Genomic DNA, 20050 nt, shown 5'->3' with positions numbered 1-20050 from the left:
ACACACATGGATATAAATAAGTAATAGAGGAAAACGGTATTGATACTGACTCGATACAGGTTACTATAGATAACAACAACCGTCTAAAAGGCAACCTGTATTTAGGATTTTGTTATATACACGGGTCATAATCAAAGGGCTGACACTACTAAATTCAGTCATTGTCAAATTGTTCCCTATTGTAGCTTTATTCAGCAATCAGCAAGACTTTCTAAGATAACTAATATAGGACAATGCTGTTGATTAAAAAATAGGCCATTCCTGGATAGCCTGGACCTTTTGTTTTCCAAATAATTAATATTTCCAATAATTGATAAGTTCCAGGTCGACGGGTTCAAACAGAAAGATTTGAAAGCAGAGAAAACTGTGTATCTTATAATCAACATGACTTTATCAGATGACAATACCAATTACTAAAATAAGGCTTAGGCATAGTTATATACTTTAATTCAGTCACGGACCCGCGATATCACGGGTGTGTACTTGTAATAATATAAAAACTATAAAAACCAATACAGTCTCTTGGACTTTAGTTGACCTTTTTTCAAATTATTAGCTGAATCGAAGGCAACCTATCTAAAGAAAGTTTAAACGTATAATTAAGATTTAAATAAAACATTATAAATCAATAATATCAATTTAACACACAATACCAATATAAATGAAGTTTTCTGTCCAATGCCAATATGCGATAGGTGTATAAATATACAGTAAGTTAGGTTTCAAAAATTGAGAAATGAATGTGCCTCCAATCAATTACTTATGTACATAACCATCAAGAATACAAATCTATAAATTCAAATGGTCTTAAGCTCTATATACTGCTGAAGACAACTTGCATTTAAAGAGAATTTTTTTTGTAAAATTTTACGTTGAAGCACAATCAAAAAATGTAAAACCGAATAATTCAAGAACTCATTCTAGGTTAGGACTGTGATGCATTGGGATCAGCTGGAAGAAGATCAAGTTAGCGATAAGTCACTAAGAGGTTCCAAACAGATCTCCAACACCATAAAAAGGTGCTCTCTCTCCCCTTATATATATTTTAGGTTTTGGTTATTCTAGTTTTGGATGAAAACTAAAATAAACTGTTATCACAGAGATATGTCTCGCATTTTTGAAATTTTGATAATGCAAATGTTGAAATTAAAATAGCAATACTTTAACATGTTAGTTTTGTAAATATTCAAGGTCAATGAACCATGACTGAAGGTACATAACTAAACAATCTCCATGGAAATGAAATGTGCCAATGCTAATGCAACTGCATACCAAATACCATTGACTTATCTTAAGTAGTTCCATTTAAACAAACCTAAACACAAACTTATAATGTAAACTAAGCAAAATTAAAAAAAAAAACATAACTGAGGGGGCGGGGTCAAATAATCTCCATGGTAATGAGACTTGCCAATACTGATAGAACTGCATACCAAATATCATCATAATAAGAAATACGACATCGCGCTATCTCTGAGTTCATACATGAAGCTGTGGTGCTCTAAATTGTAGAAAAGATTGAAAGAATTAAAAATTGCCTTGGTGTGACATACACTAAGTGTACATTTGACAGTCGATTGATCACGAGAGTGATTTGAAATAAGGGTTTGAAGTTTGCCAACAGAACAGCCCACCTAGTGACCCTTCAATTAGTTGTCCTTTTTCTACATGTCCGGAGCATTATTATATTCAAAGAATACCGATTTGGCTATCCAATTACCCCTGAGACTTAATTTGAATTTTTCATCGAAACAATAGGAGACAGTTTCCAATCAGAATCTCATTTTCCTTGAAGGACATTTTCAGACAGATATTGGTCTAGTTATGCCTCCAGAAGAGAAGATAATCAAAGAGTAACGAAATATACAAAAGGGACATTCCGCTGAAACACATAAGTCGAAAATAAACTGACAACGCCATGGCAAGAAAAAGAAAAAGACATACTGATAAACAACAATACGCAAAATACAACATAGAAAACTAAGAGGCTGAGCAAAACGATCTCAGATTCTCCAAACGGGCATAGCAGATTCTGCTGCACACTTGACAATCGTGTTGCTCATGATAGTTCAAACTCGATAATAAGTCTAATTCTGTAGGTCACATTTTGGGAAAAGGAGACGGAATTTTAGTTTCGACATTTGGAAAATACTAAGTATCCGCTACTATATGTGAAATGGATGTTTAATAACAGTCAACCAACTCAAGACGGCGTCCGTAAAATTTACGAAGGGAGGATTTTATCTTTACTACTTGAAACTCTTTATTTAATAGCTCCCTTGTGAGCAGCAATCCTCTATCAAGACAATCATGATAATAAATACAAGCCCTGGCATATCGTATCAATTGGAACTGGAAGGTATATACTCCGTATGCAGGCGCTGCTGTGATGTTGCTACATAGCAATGGGAAATTCACATTGATAAGCTGAAATCATCTCTTTTGATGCACTTCGCTGTTCCTGTTGTTCCTTAGGTATTCCTCTTGTGGTTGATGTGTTTCCCTCGGTTTTAGTTTATAACCAGGATTGGTTTTCTCTCAACCAATTAACGACTCTTGAACAGTATATTACTGTTGCCTTTATATGTCGTAAGTATTTTTTTTTCATATGACCCTAATTGTCAATTTCTAGACGTAAGTCAGGATATGAGGCAGACTTAACTGTATTTTTTGTATCCTTTATCTCTAGATGGATGAGAAAGATGCGTTTATCATAACATAGTAACCAAATTTTGAATTATCTAGTGGGAGGTCATCCTCTTTTTAAGCTGAAAGTAAAGTTAAAAGATACTGCTGACTTATTTTCGTTCTTCTTAAAAATTCCTGTATGAATAATCGAGAGGAAAAGGTGCATAGTTGGTTTCCATAGAAATTCCAATTGTTTGTTGAAAAACAAGTCCGGCAAACATTAAAAAATCCAGCATCTCGATAATGTCTTCTCAGTTTCAGAGGAAAAAAAGTTTGAATCGGAGTGTTTTTTTCTTAACTTGTATGTATGTTGGCCATTCTTTTTTATGAAACAAAACAAGAACAACTTTTTCGATTTGTCTTTTAGTTTGGAATGGGGAATACTTGTGTAAAGTGTAGAAAAGTCAAATGTTTAATAAATTTAATAATTTTTCAGTACTCTTAAAGATCTTTGAAATTTTCAGTACACCAGTTTGTCAGTGCTCTGATGTATTTTTCATTTTCATAAGCTGGTGGGTTTCTTGATTTCAATCAAGGACGACATTCCACTAGGACGTCTACACATTAGTCAAATACAGTGGTACATTTGTATATGTCGGAGGTTCTCAGCTGTGAGAGGCACCTGTCCCAATACTTCCTCAGTTTTTACCACATGCATTGGTGGCCTCAATAGACATCTTCTGAAGGGAATATTTTTGGATCCTTTGGACCTCCTTCTATCTCACGGATGCGAACTTGACGGGTTTGGGAAGCTAACTATCTAGAGGACAGAATAGCTTTAGGTCTTTAGCCGGGTGCTCAGTTAGGTGAACTCACCAATCTCATTAAGACGATAGCTACATGTAACCAATGTAATTAAGATTTAGAGCTCTGATTGCGTTATACTAAATCTGCATATGAAATCAGAAATCTATATTTTTAAATGATTGGCTGTGTTACTTCCTTTGTTTTTTCCCAGGCTGTGATTCAGAGTCAGTCACTTCTGGTTGACACGGACATTTCCACAGTACTCCAGTATCAATGGGGACTCATTCCTTTTCTCTGTATCTTCTGAGCAAAGAAATTCTTTCTTTGTGTCACAGTCACGATAGAACTTTGTGAGCGAAACATGTTCTAGGAAGTCAAAATCTTCAGATGGATGTTCATCCCCATTCACCTGTCCCAGTGAACACAAAATTAGAACTGCATCCGTCAGTATTTCAGGAGATCACTCTTCGTTGGGATCGTCCTCATATATATCTGATTGCCACCAGCCTGAATCGTAAATTGCAGACTTAGGTTTCCCCAATTCCAGACGAAAAAGCTTGGGCAGTAGATGCTATGACCCTATCTATCTTTGAAGAGAATGTTCAGGTAATACACGTTTCCTCTTCTTTTCAAGATTTGGAGGAATTATTGTAAGACCATTCTTATTACTCCTGCTTGGCCAAGACATCCTTGGTTCCTAGAATTATTTCTTCTGTGTTGTACACAGCCATTTTGACTTCCTCTTAGGGACGATCGATCTACTTTCCCAGTTCAAGGGAGGAGAGACTCGTCGGGTCTAGAAATTTTGATTTGCACGATTGGTTGCTGCCAGGAATTCCCTCAGAAAGAGGTAATTTTCTGTAAGAGCAACCAAGCATAACTTATATTCAGTCAAGCAATTAACAGAAGGCGTTTAGGACTCCAAATGGTCAATTTTCTGTTTTCGGTGTCAGTCGAAATAAATTGGTCCTTTGTCAGTTACCGTGCATCAGGTAGCAGATTTTTGCCTTTAACATTTTCAAGAAAAAGGTTACACCGAGTCTACTAAAAAGGGATATTGATCTATTATAGTCAGAGATATATGTCTTTCAGGAGGCTTATGGTTTGATGATTTTCTGTCTTTGTTGATTTAAAACGTTTGTCTGTCTCACTAGACCTTGGGTTTAGTCTTGAAAGTTCTTCAGTTTCCGCCTTTTGAACTTAGCATCCTTCAAACATTTATCTGATAAATGTTGTTTCTCATAGTTTGTGCTAATTGTTTTTGTAGGTTTGGGATTCATGTCTTATCTATTTTTGAGTTTAACTTTCGCTTTGTGGCTGACAGGAAAACAGTCTTTTCTAACTAAGTATCTGTTACTTAATTAAGGTTATGGCTAATCATTTTTCCTGCAATACCTGTTATGTGTTATTTATATATGTGAGAACTTGTGTACCTAGTCCCATTTGCAAAATTAAGACCTAGTAGTTACTAGTATTCTAGGTTGTCTAATCCTATTAAAAAAAGGATTTTTTTTTACATTTATGCATCAACCATTTCTACCGTGAATTGCAATTCTGCCATGTTAAAGCTCATGCGGTACTAGATTTTTTAATCGGAGATCGTATCAACTGGGTTTAGGAGGTCAGAAATGCCTTTTATAACAAAAACTTACGTTCTATGCCCTATCATTGTGACAACCTCTTCTTCCCCTTGGTGCCTGGCAAAGAACAAATGATGACGGTTTATGGCGCGCATGTCAAAGGAATATGATTTTTTGTTGTTGGCTGGTTTCTGGTTTTATGATGCAGCAAGTGGACTAATATCTAAATGTATGAAGGGTGAGTATTTAATTTACGAAACTAAATTCTAATTAAAAAATTGGAAATTTGTTTAGCTTATACCTGTTCCTTGTTTTTAAAAGTACATATAATCATGTAATGTATTCTTATGATTATTTATGAAAATTATTATGATACATTGAAATTATATAATGCAATCTAAAATAAAAAGCATTCGACGACAGGTGCAAAGCACCGATTCTTCCATTGCCTCTGGCATTAAACTTGTAAAGTACATGATTGTGCTTGATCAATGTATTTATCCTTGAGACCGAGAAGTTAGCATTTAAACCTTGTGTTGAGAACAAGTAATGTTATCGAAATATGTTCTTTCCATGTTGAATAAGATATCAGATTTTTTTTAGAGAATGATATTTCATTTCCTCTTCACATGAACTCACTAACGCTCGTACTGAAACATCTAACTATGCATATCATTTGTGCATACACAGATTTGTTATTTTTCTTAATTTCATAAAAGGGGGACGAAAGATCCCAGAGGGACAGTCAAACTCATAAATCGAAAATAAACTGACAACGCCATGGCTAAAACTTAAAAAGGACAAACAGACAAGCAATACTACACATGACACAACATGGAAAACTAAAGAATAAAACAACACGAACCCAACCAATAACTAGGGGTGATCTCAGGTGCTTCGGAAGGGTAAGCAGATCCTGTTCCACATGTGGCACCCGTCGTGTTGCTAATGAGATAACAAATCCGGTATATAGTCTAATTCGGTAGGTCACATTCATGAAAGGGAAGGGGATTGTAGTAACGACGTAAGGAACATATCCGATATCGTTTGTGAAACGGCTATTCCATACCGGTCAACCAACTCGTGATGGCGTCCGTAAAATTTACGAAGAGATGATTTTAACTTCACCATTTGGAACTCTTGATTTAAAAGCTTCCTTGTGAGCAACAACCCTCTATCAAGAAAATCATGATAAGAAACGCAAGCACGATAATATCGTATCAATTGGGAGATATATACACCGTATGCTGGTGCTGCTGGAATGTTGCTACTTAGAAATGGAAAGTTCACAATTGGAAAGCTGAAATCTTCTCTTTTGTCGTAAAGTTTTGTTTTCAATCGACCATCATTTTCAATTTCTAGATGTAAGTCAAGATATGAGGCCGACTTAACTGTATCTGTTGTATCCTTTATCTCTAGTTGCTATCAATGGGATAGATGCGTTCGACATAGTCACCAAATTTTGAATTATTTAGTGAAAGAACATCATCTATTTAGCGGAAAGTAGAGTTAAAGGATATTGCTAACTTCTTATCTTTCTTCCTAAGAAGTTCCTGTATGAAGTCAGCCTCATAGTAATAAAGAAACAAGTCGGCAAGAAGAGGGGCACTATCCGTTCCCATTGGAATGCCGATAGTCTATTGAAAAACACGTCCTCCGATCGTAACAAATATGTTGTCAATCAAGAAATCAAGCATCTTGATAATGTCAGTTTCAGAAGATTTTTTGTATGAAACAAATCTTTAATAAGACAGGAAAAAAATAACAAAAACGCTTCATAAATCACAATTATTCGGAGCCCGCAGCATGAAATGGCCATTGCCATTGCGAAAACACATGCATTCTGTACGATTGAGCTTTTTCCAGTTTAGGAGCCTGTATCCAGTGGTTGTAGTTTGTTTTTTCAGTTCTTGTTTTGTAAAAAAAACCCAGACAGTGAGTTTTTTTTTAATATAAGAATTGGTTTTCAACACTTGTCATTTCTTGGCTTTTTATAGCTTACTAAGTGGTGCTGATTTTGAAGACCGTACAGTGTGACCTATGGCTTTAAAATGCTACTTCATTTGGATATGTTAGAGGGTTTTCTTTTTGGCAATCATACCACATCTTATTTTTATATTTAAACTGATGATCAATGTAACTATCACTTGTAAATGGCATTCTTTAACTCCAAGGGGTTTGAAAGTTATTTTTACTAAGTTGAACTAAGATTTTGATAAGGACTTTTACATTACAGCTTTGTTCCTTGTACAGTACACAGATTTTAGAATGAATAATGAATAATAATGTCAAGTCGTTACCCACCTCCGATGGGTTTGAAAGTTAGAAATCAGAAATGATTTGTGACAGACATGCGGATTCTTATAGGACCTCCACAGACGAATCAAAGTGGACCTAATGATTATACAACATTAAACAGATAAGCATCGGAATACAATACATTATTAGGGGAGGTTATAACATCATAAATGTTATTCTTCTTGACATCACAATGAGACATATTTGGAAAATTGCATAACATTTTCTTGAAAGCAAGTGCATGGACCCCTGATTTAAAAAAACCAACACTTTTTGGATTAATTATGCTCTAAATTTGTGCAAGAATTCCATAGAATTAATTCATATTTATTTTATAACAATTTTGTATGAAAATATCACAAATGTTTTTTTTAGAAATGAGAAAACTACACGTACAGGAATAATCGGAAGTTTTTATTAAGAACATGAATATTAATAAATATGAATTAATTCTATGGAATTCTTGCACAAATTTAGAGCATATTTATGTAGCGAAGAGATAGGTAAGGTTTCTATAAAACGCTTAATTAGATGAAAATGTCCAAAACACAATCGGGTACAGTATGAGTAAACAGTTAATATCTCATTAAAAAACATTACACATTTATATCTATAGGAAGGAGAAAAAAAGTGGAAAATCCAAGCTATTTAAAGGTGTATAATATGAGAATAGTTATCAAAGGTACCAGGATTATATTTTAGTACGCCAGACGCGCGTTTCGTCTACATGAGACTCATCAGTGACGCTCATATCAAAATATTTATAAAGCCAAACAAGTACAAAGTTGAAGAGCATTGATGATCCAAAATTCCAAAAAGTTGTGCAAAAACGGCTTAAGTAAGAATCATATGCAATTTGTTCTCTGACCTTTACTTCCTAGTTAAAAGTATCTTAATTAGCGATATTTGTTAACATTGCTATAAATCGGAAGGTTTGCCATGCCATTAAACAAGGTTCAACCCACCATTTTTTTTTCTGAAAATATCCTGTACCAGGTCAGGAATATGGCAGTTGTTAGCAAATAACAAATTGTTCGATACTATGTATGCTGGCGTTTCTTGTTGCACGTCGGTGTTCTTGGTGAGTCACTGACGAGTCTTATATAGACGGAACGCGCGTCTGGCGTACTAAATTATAATCCTGGTACCTTTGATAACTATTCTTGTTGTTCCTCTGTTTTTCTCTTATAGTTGATGTGTTCCCCTCGTTATTGGTTTGCAATCCGAATTTTTTTTTCTCAATCGATCTGACTTTTGAACACCAGTATACTACGGTTGCCTTTTTTAATATCAAATTTTGAGGGATCATACTTGATTCAAGAAGTGGTTATTTTAAACCAGTTTGCCTGTCATTTCATATTCTTGAATTAACACATCCCTGCATTTAAAACTGATGTTAATGGAAATGGACCTTCAAAATATGACCTTTTATCGATTAGAACTGGGATCATTGGAAAATTATGTTCAGGTGTCCAAGTTGTAAACAACGACTTTCACAGCAAAAATAGTTGCTTGAAATGAAACTTTTAGTATAACTCTCAATCAATTTCTTTGAAGAGAGGAAATGGATTGGTTTTCAACAAAGAATGCATTTTTCATCTAGAAATAAAAAGGCTGTTATTACACAGAAATATGTGTATCCCCTTTTTGTAATTTTAAAAGTAAACTGCAAATGTTAAAATTAAAATAGCAATACTTTAACATTTAAGATACGTAAAAAAAACATGTCAATGAACCATCATGACTGAAGGTACAGGGTCAACCCATCTCTGTAAAGATGTGCCAATGCAAATACAACTGCATATCAAATGGCATTGACCTACCACTAGTGGTTTCCCATAAACTGACTTAATCACAAACTAATACATGTAAACTATGCAAGAGTTTCAAATTCATGACTTAGGAGGCAGGACAAAATAACCTCCATTGAAATTAGATGTGCCAATGCTAATACAACTGCTAACAATTATCATCGATGTTTCCCATAGCTGGCCTAATTATAACTTAATACATTGTTTACAGAGCCAACACTACCAGAAACAAAATGCTTGTCTTGTTTTTTGACATTTGTAAAGGGAAGAAAAAAAACAATAAAACAATCTTCATTTTGTACATGTTTGTCCACATGCTAGTATATTGATGATTTTTTATTTGTCTAGTTCATGTGTTGACATGTTTTTTTTATTTTTTTTTCATTCCATTTTTTATTTGCTGTAAATTCAGAAATTATTGCAAGGTTTTTATAATGCAACTGTAAATTCAGAAATTATTGCAAGGTTTTTATAATGCAACTGTAAATTCAGAAATTATTGCAAGGTTTTTATAAATGCAACTGGGGTTATATCCAAATTATAAGAACTTGCATTCTGATATTTGACACATATTAATGTCAGCAGATTTGCCTGAATGTTTGTCCTTTCTTATAAAAATCACAGTAATAAATGCACTCAGTAAATTATGAGGTTACAGGTGTAGGTTTTTGTATCATTCTATTTGTTTTATATATCATACCAAATAACTGTAGTTGTAAATTTTCAACCTTTTGTAAAAAGCAAGTGTAAGACAACACAACTTGACACATTTAAACCATATATTTTACAAATCAAACTCAGACAAGGAAGTATGAATAATGACTTTTAATCTTCAGTATATATATATATATATAAATATACATGTATCATTGTACAATGTTATATCATGAACACAACATTTATACATATGATCTAAAAACCTGTGATGATAGACCATATACACATCCTTTATACAAACTATAAATACAACCTGCGGAGATATACAACCAGTAAAGATTGACCATGCACATTTAAGGAATGACTGTAATATTTTTTTCTTTTTCTGACTATGAAGAAATAACATGATAATGTGGTGCACGCTGAATAACCCACAAATGTTTGTTTTTTTAAGTGTTCACCACATTTTTTATGTTATTTCTAATAGACAAAATAAAAATCACAGTCATTCCTTATGATTTAATTCTAAATTCCATTTGAAGCTGTAGTGAATCATGAAAAAACGTCGATAATAGAGATGACATGTCAAATTATGTATATATGAGCTGATACACAAAACACTGTCAGCCAATCAGAAGACATGTAACATCCATAATTCAATTATTACAGATAAAAATGATACTCAACCAGTAAAGATTGACCATGTACACAACCTGATACAAATGATCTAAAACCTGGGAAAATAGACCATGTAAACACCCTCATGAAAATGATATATATATAACCAGTTAGAATTTACCATGTACACAGCTGGATAAAATAAAAATACAACCAGTAAAGTTAGACTGTGTACACAAATAAGATTCAAATTATCATTCTGCAAGAAATTTAGGGTAAGAGGCTCAAAAAGCTGGCATTTTTGGAAAATACTACTGTGTCATGAGATAGAAACATCAAATTTCTGTTGACCATTACACATCTTAGAATATTTGGTAATTATTTAAATACTTGATCTCCACAGGTTGTATTATATATATAGGTATGTAATATCAGCAAGATCACATGGCAGTGTATCACAAAGAAAAACAACCATTCTATATCTGGTTAACAAATTAAACCAGTAAACATACAAACAAAAAAAGATTCAATGGATAGAAGCAAAAGAAAAGAGAACAGAATATCTGTCAGCTTTTAATATTTACAATTTGATATGAAATAATGATATAATTTACAGGTCTATGTAACATATTTATATATACATATAGGATATACATTGTAGATACTTCTTTTAAGAGGAATTCCAACTATAAATATTTTAAATCTGGAATTCACATTATGATTGGATGTACATGTTGATGGTGATATCACATGATAGCAGTGAAATATTTTCCAATTATTTACAAAATCTTCAGGACAAGTGAGATCTTATAAAGATATTATTAACTGGCTTGTGGCCTACTAAAATATCACACTGTTAAACTTTATAACTTTAAGCTCTTCCAGGGCTGTGATACACAGAATCTTTCTCAAATAAAAAATATTCACAAAGCTCAAATATTTTTGCGTAAAATATACCACATACCTATTACATTTAATACATTTAATCAATTTTAAATGACAGTAAAAGAGAAAATATTTAAATCACAGAGTTCACAAAAAGCGGTATTTACAAAAAAATGATTGCCGCAAAGATTAAATCACAAAAAATGTACATATCACAGAAACTCTTAAGAAAAATAAAATTAAAAGGGAAAACATTTAAATTGCAATTATTTAAGACAAAATTTGAAATTTTCTGAAATTAGAAAATTTCAACACTTTATGAAAATAAAGCTAAGCGTAAAGTATAAAAAACTGCCACAATACATAACTACACAATTGTATGTATTTTTATAATGCACTATATTAGATCTTTAATGAAACTATAGGACAATGGAATGTTTTGCTGTGAAAATGTTTGTCTCTACCTTGGCAGATATTTAGTATAATTTAAGGATGTTTTATACAGTAACGAATGAATTGACTTTGTAATGTTAAGATGTTACAAAAAGTGCATGAAATTTGTTCGTTTTTTCGATGACAGTTTTCAAGGTGACCAGCATCTGACCATATTAAATGTAACTTTTTCACCAAGTTAACAAGGTAAATGACAAATAGGTTTGGTGATATGTAGGTTTGAAAACTTTGTTGTTGCATTTATTTCAAACTGATCTCCATGGCTTTTGATTAAATCATAAAAATTCTTTCGATGTTGATTTATTGATTAATTGACTTTCAGCACCATTTGCTATTTTATAGTGTAAAGTTTTTTAAGCTGAAGTGGCTGGAGAGAACGAACCACTTCTCTAAGGCAGAAAAACTGACACTATTTAGATTGTGGCTGGAGAGAACCACTTCTCTAAGGCAGAAAAACTGACACTATTTAGACTGTGGCTGGAGAGAACCACTTCTCTTAGGCAGAAAAACTGACACTATTTAGACTACTAGGCAATATTTATATATAAATAAAAAAAATATATCTAAATTAGACAAGAGACCAATTAGTTTGAATTTTAACAAAAGAGATAAAATATCATAGTTTACATGAAAAAAAGTAATTGGCCTCTTCTTAGTTTAAACTTGTATAAACAAACCTTTTGTTCAGCACATTTTGTTCACAAAACTTTATACCTGTTTATTTATGTTAAAAAGTGAATTTTCTTGTATAATTACAATTTTAAACTTCATAATGATTTATATTTTACACAATTCTAGTGTCCATCTATAGATTATTTACAAAGTTACTCAAATAAATATTACTACTTTCTATGATTTTCCATACAGACAAGTAACATAATAAATATATACTTAAATATAATATTCATCATAATTGCACTTCATAAAATTATAACAAATTCAAAAAATAAATGAAACAAACATATATATGTAGTATACCATATGCTGCTTAAAGTGTTTATAGTTATGTGACTGTACACATCGATCCAAGTCAATGCCATTTAGTTGCAAAATGCCCAATTACAATTATTCATGTTATTTTATTTTACTAACATGAAATATCTTCCAAATAATTGACTGAGAAATGGGAGATAACTCTGACTAGATTTGTACAGTTACAGACAAAGTTTGGTATACTACATTTCTTACATACTTTTTGTATACATTCCAAATACATTACACCACAACTAATATGAGAAGAACTAATCAAATCCCAGCAGAGGTAAACAATATATTATAAATGCAAGAAATCACTTTTCCACCAGAGATAAAACCAGTATACAAATAATGTTAAAAAGCATAAATTATATATTTTTTTTACTTTTTTCTATTTTGATCCCCTGTAGATCTAGTGTTAATTCAGAAATTATTGCAATGTTTCTATTATTGCGAAAAATGGAAAATGATTATAAACGCAATAATTTAAACTCACATTTTGAATATTTGTATATGAATTCAACAGAATTTTCCTAAATATTGCAAAAATTTAAATCAAAATTGCATTTTTAGTCTTAATTGACAAAATTGCAATAATTTCAGAATTTACAGTAAAAAGGGGAAAAATAAAATATGCACTATTGTTTGCCTCAAGGTTGAAGGCTTTGAGTTTACAGTCTGATCAAATTTGATAGTATTCTATTATTATAGTGAAATCTGGATGTATTAGGAGCTACACAATAGAAATAAAACTTTAAAATTAACAGCAAGCAATAAACTATACTATTTCTATTACAGTAGAAGTGAAATTATATACATGTTGAATAACATCTGCAATGGAATAAACAACCTCACAACCTATTTTACGGCTATCACAAATCAAAATCTGCAATACAGAATGACAATATCCATCGTACTACAATAGCAATTGTACCAGCCAAAAAAATCTGCTCTACACAATAGAAAAAAGAATTGATTTTAATGTCAATAGGGAAAATATATCCTATTGTTTCTGTTATATTGATAGTCAGTATTATGTGTATTATAAATGTTTATGGACAACAATTTTTCATAGTTTTGTGAAGAGTCTGTATCAATAATATATGTCTTGTAATTATCTTGAAGAGTCATATATAAGGTATCCTGTCATAACCGTCTATAATGTTTTTAATTATTGAAATGAGAACAAGTCAGAAAAAAAACTTTTGCAGGATACTATGTCTGGAACTACAAGTAAAGTATTATTGTATTTTATAAGGGAGACAACTCTGTTTTACTTATGAAATGATAGAACAAGAATGTTAACAACCAAGGCACAGAAATGTTGCTGTAAGTATGACTAGCTGACTTGAAGGTTCTGGAAATTCTTCACCATATCTAACACCTTGGATTTTCTGTCAACACATTTTTCAGTTACTGTCTTCACAGGTTTCTGCAAATTAAAACAAAAAATAACATTTTGTAACTTGGACACGCCACAGAATTAATGAACATAAAAACTGAAAACACATTTAAAAATTTGAAAGTGTTCTGGTAAATAAGATGTTTAAAATATAAGTATTTAAAATAATTTTGTCAGTATATTTCAATGCAGTTTACTGCTTCTCTCTTCATTTATCTACACCTCTCAGTCATAATTACTATAATTTAAAGACATTTAGATATTTTCTGAACCTGTTTTTTTTGTATCAGTAGGGCAGTTATAGGTATATTACTAATATATTTAAAAGATCAGAGTGAAATTTGCAATTCATTTGCTATTCAGGTGACAAAAATGTTGTTTACATCTGATGTGAAATTACCTTAAGATAACTGTTCCAAGATCTTACAAATATGACTTCAAATAGCTCCACATACAATTCAGATAAAATTACTTATAAAACAAAAATATTTTAAGTTGTAATGACATGGTATTAATTAATTTTTAAGTAAACTTTAAGTTTATCAATGGATGGAGAGTTGTCTCATTGGCACTCATACCACATCTTCCTATATCTATTATCTTCTAAATAACTTGTATGACTAACCTCCTCTGTTTTCTTTGCTGTAGTTATACGACCAGTGGGAGGTTTACTGCTCTCTTCACTTGGTTCTGTCTTTTCTATAATTTCTATTTTAACCTTTGAAGAATTAGGTTTCCATCCTTTTGGTGTATCAAGACTTACATTACGACCTGCAGATGCTGTTTTTGTTGAACCTCCAAAAGATTTAGAAAATGATGATGCAGGAATCTGAGATTTTTCTTCACTTTTTGTTTCTGTCTTTTTATCATTATTTTTTGTGTCCTTATTGTCTTTGTTCATAGACCCGATGCCTGAGAAAGCAGGTTTGTTCACTTTTGTGTCCTTTGGGGGCTCAGATGATACTGAGCTATTTCCTTTAAAACTAGACTTAAAACCTAAAGATTCAGAAACTTTTGGCACGGCTTTATCTTTGGAAGGTTCTGATGCTGATCCACTAGAAAACACGGATTTTGGTGTTGATTTTTCCTTCACAGATTCTGAAAATGAACTCAGTCTACCTCCAAAAGCCTTTGGTGTTTTGTCCTTCTCCTTAGCTAATTCATTTTCTTTTTCCTTTGAATCTTCCTGTCGTTTCTTTAAATTTTGCTTCCATAACGGTAGAGTAGAATCTGTAGTTTGAGATGCGTTAAAACTAGTTGACATTATCTTCTTCGAATCTTCAGGTTTAGTTTCAGATGTTTCTAAAATAATGTTTGTCTTTAAGCTTTCCTCCTTAATTCTGAAGCTTTGCGTAAGTGAATCTTTTCTGGAAGTAGTTTTACCAGACAATATCTCAGCTGTAACTGGCTGCTCTGGAAGTGTACGGCTTCTTGACGCTCTTTTCAATCTGTATTCTTCCCGTGGTGATGCAAGTTTGTTTGCTGCAGCATCACTAGGTGTAATTATAATGTTATCGTAATTTGAACTACGACCCTTCAAGGGCGAGTCATCTTTGTTGTTATCATTAGCACTTATAATCACAACCTTGTCCTTAGGTTTTTCTGATTCTTTGGTGTCACTAGTTTTGTTTTTTGATCCAGATTCAAAATTTAGGATAACGTTTTCATAGTTTGATTTAGGATCTTTGGAATTTTCAGCACCTTTAGTATCAATTATGATTTCTTTTTCCAACTCCTTTTTACCATCACTTAATGTTTGTTTCAAAGGAGTTTTGTGAGAATCAGTCTTTTCTGATTTAGTTTCCATGGCAACACTTGGCTTTGCAGGAGAGCTGTCTTTTTTATCCCCTGTCAATGAGGACTGAGATTTTAGAGGTTCCTTGGTCAAGACATATGTAATGTTCTGTTTTGTAGGAGACGTGGCTGGCTTGTTGACTAGATCAGATTTTGCCGAGGATGATTTACCTTGTGTAGTTGTAGTCGATACTTCAGGCTTGGTAGAAAGTCCCTCATTAAAAGGCGTAGACTGAGTTTTAGGTGGGGACGTCTAGCGCCAAATGGAATATCTTTATCTCTGTCTTTATTTTTAAAACTACCAACTATCACGAATCCTGTATCTTGTTTTGAGTCAGATGGTATTGCACTTTCAGCATCTTTCACAGAATTTTTCTTCAATTTATTAAAAGTTTTAGACAATTCTGAATCAGCCTCAGAAGTATTTGACGGTAACATTGAGTCATGTAAACTCTTTGGTCTTTGCCTTGATAATTTGGCTATATGACGAATATCATCTGTTGGCTTTGAATAGTCTGACATGTTATAATTCGTCTTTCTATCTAGACTCATGGACTTTATAGGAGGTTTATCATCAGGTTTATCATTCAGTTTAGTTCCTGATCCAAAACTTATATGACGACCTGTTTCACTTTCATGTGCAATTGATATCACTGTTTTATGATCATCTGCTTTCTTTTGTTCAAGTGTTTTAGGAGTTGCATCTGAAATATATATAAGAATAGTTTCATTTTGTATCAAATGCACTTTCTAATAGGTATCACTAGCAAGTCAAATTTAAAAGGAGTCCTTCTAAATGAAATTGAGAATGGAAATGGGAAATGTGTCAAGGAGACAACAACCCGACCATATAACAGACAACAGCAGAAGGTCACCAATAGGTCTTCAATGCAGCAAGAAATGCACCCAGAGGCGTTCTTCAGCTGGCCCCTTAATAAATATATACTAGTTCAGTGATAATGAACGTCATACTAAACTCCAAATTATACACAAGAAACTAAAGTTAAAAATAATACAAGATTAACAAAGGCCAGAGGCTCCTGACTTGGGACAGACGCAAAAAAGCGGGGGGGGGGGGGGGGGGGGTGGGGGGTGGTGGTTTAAACATTTTTGTGAGATCTCAACCCTCCCCCTATACCTCTAGCCAATGTAGAAAAGTAAACGCATAACAATATGCACAACAAAATTCAGTTCAATGAGCCCTCTATATTTTTTTTATGTAATTTTTACTTTGGGTTGGTGTCTCATTGATGTTTACCCCTTTTTTTTATTCAAATAAGAGATCAGATACCTAAATTAGCATATTAAATTTTCAGCAGCCACCTTGGTAATGTGCTGACCTTGAAAATATAATGTGATGAGTTTGATTCACAAGAAAGAACAAACTAAATCTGTATGTGTTATGCTACGACAAGGAACCTATATTTCACAGAAATTGCAGTCTGGTTAGCATTGAGTCAGAAAGTAGCGACAAACATTTGGGGATAAATCTTCCTGTTGACTGTTACCTTTTATGATATGTTAAAAATTTAACTCATTATGAAGTCTATTACAAAGTATTGTCATATCACATTAACATGTTATTATCTTGAAAATGTATACAACATTTGTAACTAGACATAAAACAGCCATGAATCTAACAATCTCTGTGTAGCCACATTGATGGTAAACAGACATTAATATAATAATACTTGCACAGTACTGTACAAAGTTTATTCCTATAACTTTTGGTTACAAATTTCTATGTTATTCTTAGCTTGCCAATGCATATTTATTTACAGGGATGGTGACATTCATCAATCAATACTTCACAGAAAACTTCCATGAAATATTAGGTTTCATTCAATTATCAGTTCCAGGAATTGTTTGATATTTTTCAACATAACGACATAAAATATTATACAGAAAACAAATTAATCAATTTTAAGCTTTATCATACTGCTCTTTTAGGATAAAATTTTCATTAGAAAAGCAGTTAAATGTATGAATATTTCAATAAAGATTTTATTGTCGGACTTCTTATATATTTTCTGATCATTTTTGGACAATAACATTTTGTCAATGGTAGATTTAATGAAGCCACATATGGAAAACTATAGCGCTGATCTATGACTTTGTGCAATATTTTTAGCAATTTTTCATACAATTGTTTTTATCATTCAAAATTGATGTTTTATGCTTTCCTTCTGTTGCCAGAAGAGATGTTTATTTCACCATTTATAACACTTAAAGGAAACTGTTTGAAACAATTGTATTACAGAATAAAACATAATATCAGAAGGTCCTTATACTTAACCTTAAAATTTTCATTTCATTAAAATAGGAAAGTTAACAGCAACAACATTTGATTTAGAAACACAAAATCATTTGAACAGAATTTCAAGAAATTGCAAAGCATTATATAAATGATCTTGTTGACAATTTTAAGTGAGTGTAATGCTACATGTATGCAACATTTTTATAATATTCAGATGTCTGCTCTATGGTCGGGTTGTTGTCGCTTTGACACATTCCCATTTCCTTTCTCAATTTTATTATATTTATTTTATGAAATTTTCCTTTTATCTTACTGATAATTTCCATTCTCAGCACAGCAGAGTAATATGAAAAACTACTGCTAGAAACTAAGGGCACACATGCCCGTTGTTAGTGAAATTAACAACATCGTCATAGGTAAAATAGCGATAAACAGATTATCATTGGTCATCTTATCTCGATTGCTTTTCTCACTTTCGCTATGCCAGCTCAAGTGAGAAAATCAATCTCATTGAGATAATCAACGATAATCTTTAAGTAGCTTGTCAATTTCCAGATGATTACAGAATTTCACACAATCCAAAATACAGCCAAATTACGAAACCTTCACCTTTAATGATCTTTGTTCAAGGAACTTGCACTATTTTTGTAACTTATAACTTTGGGTTCATTTCTGTTAAGATTATTGGCCTTTTCAATTTCACTGGTTTATAATCTCTGTGAATGTGCATTTTACATACAGGTATTTTTTAATTTCCTTCTAAATAAATTTCAAATTTTAAACTTGAATTTATTTGTACTTTTGACAATTTCCCCCAAATTATTCAATCAGTTTTCAAAACCTAGCTCAAACCTGTGTTATACAAATGAGTACCTTCAACATTCTGTATTATTGGAACAAGAGTTCTCTCTGGTATCTTGTCTTCAAATCTACTAAAGAGATCAGATTTAGGAGATGTTGGTTTAGGCGACAATGGTTTGGGAGATATAGGTGTGACTGGAGACTTCGGAGACAAGGGTTCAGGGGTGACGGGAGATAGCTGGTCATCTGATTTAGTTGGTGACTCCTCTTTAACTTGAGGTAAAGGTGATGCAGCGGAGTGTCTCTGTAAAATAAAAAGAAGCATATAACATTGACACTTTCTGTATGTCATAAGTTAGCCTGTAATTCAGTGGTGGTTGGTTGCTGTCTGTCATATTTGTTTTATGCTGATTGTTTTGGTCTATATTAGGCCATTAGTTTTTTAATTTCCATTTAAAAATTCTTTATAAGTCTTTTATAGCTGACGTAGCTTTGCTCATTATTGAAGGCCTATTGTGACTTTCAATAGCCTTAATTCACAACATTAGGTCTGTGTTGAATATTTCTCTCATTGGGAATTATATCACTTCCCCTTATCTACATGATATTCATTTCAGACATAAATTTACTGCAACAGTAATTTCCAGACACTGATTTCTATGGTTTGGGAAAAATCTGTTTTGAGAATGTGTTGCTTTTTAGATTTTTTTAATTTTTAGATACAGAAAGAAGGCATAATCCCTTGCTGAAAAGATTTTGTGGTATAATTGAAATAGTTACCAATACAATGTTTTCATAGCCAATTTCAGCTCTAATGAATTTCATGATAATAGCATGAAATAGTTCATTTGAAACTATTAAACCATGTATGAATTTCATATGACAAATCAATTAATCTCATTTTATATTGAATTCTGACCATAAAAAAAAGCAATATCAAAAGAAATTATTTGTTTCTGATGTATTTCTATTTTAACAGAAACCACTTCCCAGTTTCATGGGCTGTACACCAAAATGCAATTCTAATTCAATTTTAGATGTATTCGTATAACAGTATAAGATATAAACAAGAGTGCACACACTG

The 20050-nt window shown here is 32.4% G+C and overlaps 1 pseudogene; it reads right to left on the bottom strand.

Annotated features, from left to right (window-relative positions):
- Positions 1–9934: 9934 nt before the first annotated feature.
- The window catches only part of LOC139485036 (nucleolar protein dao-5-like), a 46050-nt pseudogene continuing 35934 nt past the window's right edge, over positions 9935–20050 (bottom strand).

Source organism: Mytilus edulis, chromosome 8 (genome assembly GCF_963676685.1).
Source record: "Mytilus edulis chromosome 8, xbMytEdul2.2, whole genome shotgun sequence".
NCBI classification, from domain to species: Eukaryota; Metazoa; Mollusca; class Bivalvia; order Mytilida; family Mytilidae; genus Mytilus; species Mytilus edulis.
This window is presented reverse-complemented; position numbering and strand designations above follow the sequence as displayed.